Here is a 3,849-nt window from a genome sequence, read left to right on the forward strand (position 1 = left end):
ATTCTCCCGGTCCATTATGTGTGGAGTTTTCCATGCATGGATTGTATGCATGGCTTAGCCCTTAATAAAATTTGAGGGGTCCCCGCTTGCATGCTATTGGCAGAGATTCCACCCACCCCACCTCCTATGCTTTTTCATTTCACTTACAAAGTTTGATCTATTAAATCTTTTGAACCTAAAATTCAATTTACATTTCGTTTGCACATTCATGTTCCTTACGACAACGGCTTTGAAACAAGACCACTCTTGCATAACAAGTTTTAATTTTGTAAAATTTCACAAATTGAAACTTGATAATCCTAATATTAAGGTTTTGACATGTTTTATCATGTTTGATATAAATCAGTGATAACCCATAAGTATAGGGGATCAATTGTAGCCTCTTTCGATAAGTAAGAGTGTCGAACCCAACGAGAAGCTAAAGGTAGAACAAATATTCCCTCAAGTTTTATCGACCACCGATACAACTGTACGCACGCTTAACGTTCGCTTTACCTAGAACAAGTATAAAACTAGAAGTACTTTGTAGGTGTAACGGGATATGTTTGCAAGAATATAAAGAGCACGTAAATAAAAACTAGGGGTTGTTTTAGGTAAAGAAGCAATAAAGTTAGTATAGCGAGTGTGGAAAGTGGTGGTAGGAGTTGCGAAATTGTCCCTAAGCAATTGACTACTTTACTAGACTGATAGCAAGTTTTATGTGGGAGAGGCCCCTGCTAGCATGTCATCCCTGACTTAGAATTCTATGCACTTATGATTGGAACTATTAGCAAGCATCCGCAACTACTAACATTCATTAAGGTAAAATCCAACCATAGCATTAAGATATATTGGTCCCCCTTCAATCCCGTATGCATCAATTTTTATGCTAGGTTGAAGCTTATGTCACTCTTGCCCTCCAATACATAGTCCTATCAACATACAACTAATCCTATGTTGTGATCCACCAGCGTGCTCATATGATGGGCACCAAAGGATAGCAACATAACCACAAGCAAATTAAACCAACCATAGCAATTCACCAATTACCGATAGGACAACGAAAATCTACTCAGACATCATAGGATGGCAACACATCATTGGATAACAATATGAAGCATAAAGCACCATGTTCAAGTAGAGGGTACAGCGGGTTGCGGGAGAGTGGACCACTGTAGATAGATGGGGGAAGGTGATGAAGATGTTGGTGAAGATGACAGAGGTGTTGGTGTAGATTGCGGTGACGATGATGGCCCCGGCGGCGTTCCGGCGCCACCGGAAAAGAGGGGGGAGATCCCCCCTTCTTCTTCTTCCTTGACCTTCTCCCTAGATGGGAGAAGGGTTTCCCCTCTGGTTCATGGCCTCCATGGCGGCGGAGGGGCGAGAACCCCTCCGAGATTGGATCTGTCTCTCTGTCTCTCTCTGTTTCTGCGTTTCCCGATTCTGCCCTTTCACCGTTTCTTAAATTCCCGGAGATCTATAACTCCGATTGGGCTGAAATTTTAACACGACTTGTATCCAGATATTGGCTTTCTTGCGGCGAAAGAAGGGCACCAACCGCCTTACGGAGTGGCCACGAGGGCAAGGGGCGCGCCCACCCCCCTGGGGAGCGCCCCTGCTGTCGTGGATCTAAGACTGGCAGTAGAATGGGGGGTAGGTATGTAGAGGCAAGATCCTAGCTATGGAGAAGTTGTACACACAAGTTTTACGAGTTCAGGCCCTTCACGGAGGAAGTAATAGCCCTACGTCTCGGTGCCCGAAGGCGGTCGACTGGATTATGCGCGTGTGTGTGTTACAGGGGGTGCGAACCCTTGTCCCTGAGGAGGGGGTGGCTTATATAGAGTTCGCTAGACCCCTCCTGCCCTCATTTACACAGGGTTTAAGGTACATAAAGGTGGGGCATTTCTGGTAACGCCAGCAATAAAGTGACCTAATGACCATTAAGTCTACAGAGTAAACGTTTGACCGTTGCTATACAGAGTGGCTTTAGGTCTTCTGATCGTCGAGTGACCATCGTCATGTTCGAGTGACACTGAGTCTTCCGAGCGGAACGTTGATGGTCGAGTGGACGAAGGTGTCCCTTGAATACTTCTAGACTTAGGGTGATGTCCTAGTGGAGGGTGTCTAGGTCAGGCCTTTGACCCTACCCTAGGTACATAGCTTCATCATTAGCCCCCGAATGGTTCAGGGTCCGAGTGGAGAAGGAGTTGAAAATATCGCCGACTCAATTCTTGTGCTTTGGAAGCGTCCTACTGAGATCAGATGACCAATCACGATGACTTCAACTTCTTTGTCAGTCGCCTTGATCCATTCTTAGTTTGTCGAGTGAGCTTTTATTGAAAAGCTTCGAATGTTGATATGGAGAAAATCTTCCGTCTGACAGGATGATACGTCTCCAACGTATCTATAATTTTTGATTGCTCCATGCTATATTATCTACTATTTTGGATGTTTAAGGGCTTTATTATACACTTTTATATCATTTTTGGGACTAACCAATTAACCCAGAGCCCAGTGCCAGTTTCTGTTTTTACCTTGTTTTAGAATATCGCGGAAAAAGAAAACCAAACGGAGTCCAATTGACCTGAAACTTCACGGAACTTATTTTTGGATCAGAAGAAGCCCAGAAGACTTGGAGTGCACTTCAGGGGATCTACGAGGAGGCCACGAGGCAGGGGGCGCGCCATCCACCCTCGTGGCCCCCCTGACGTACTTCTTCCGCCTATATATCTCCATATACCCTAAAAACATCCGAGAGCATAATAGATCGGGAGTTCCGCCGCCAGAAGCCTCCGTAGCCACCGAAAGCCAATCTAGACCCGTTCCGGCACCCTGCCGGAGGGGGAATCCCTCTCCGGTGGCCATCTTCATCATCCCGGTGCTCTCCATGACGAGGAGGGAGTAGTTCTCCCTCGGGGCTGAGGGTATGTACCAGTAGCTATGTGTTTGATCTCTCTCTCTCTCTCGTGTTCTTGAGGTGATACGATCTTGATGTATCGCGAGCTTTGCTATTATAGTTGGATATTATGAAGTTTTCTCCCCCCTCTACTCTCTTGTAATGTATTGAGTTTCCCCTTTGAAGTTATCTTATCCGATTGAGTCTTTAAAGATTTGAGAACACTTGATGTATGTCTTGCCGTGCGTATCTGTGGTGACAATGGGATATCACGTGATTCACTTGATGTATGTTTTGGTGATCAACTTGCGGGTTCCTCCCATGAACCTATGCATAGGGGTTGGCACACGTTTTCGTCGTGATTCTCCGGTAGAAACTTTGGGGCACTCTTTGAGGTTCTATGTGTTGGTTGAATAGATGAATATGAGATTGTGTGATGCATATCGTATAATCATGCCCATGGATACTTGAGGTGACATTGGAGTATCTAGGTGACATTAGGGTTTTGGTTGATTTGTGTCTTAAAGTGTTATTCTAGTACGAACTTTAGGGCTGTTTGTGACACTTATAGGAATAGCCCAACGGATTGATTGGAAAGAATAACTTTGAGGTGGTTTCGTACCCTACCATAATCTCTTCATTTGTTCTCCGCTATTAGTGACTTTGGTGTGACTCTTTGTTGCATGTTGAGGGATAGTTATGTGATCCAATTATATTATCATTGTTGAGAGGACTTGCACTAGTGAAAGTATGAACCCTAGGCCTTGTTTTCTAGCATTGCAACACCGTTTACGCTCACTTTTATCATTAGTTACCTTGCTGTTTTTATATTTTCAGATTACAAAAACCTATATCTACTATCCATATACCACTTGTATCACCATCTCTTCGCTGAACTAGTGCACCTATACAATTTACCATTGTATTGGGTGTGTTGGGGACACAAGAGACTCTTTGTTAGTTGGTTGCAGGGT

Source organism: Triticum dicoccoides, chromosome 5A (genome assembly GCF_002162155.2).
Source record: "Triticum dicoccoides isolate Atlit2015 ecotype Zavitan chromosome 5A, WEW_v2.0, whole genome shotgun sequence".
In the NCBI taxonomy this organism is placed as follows: Eukaryota; Viridiplantae; Streptophyta; class Magnoliopsida; order Poales; family Poaceae; genus Triticum; species Triticum dicoccoides.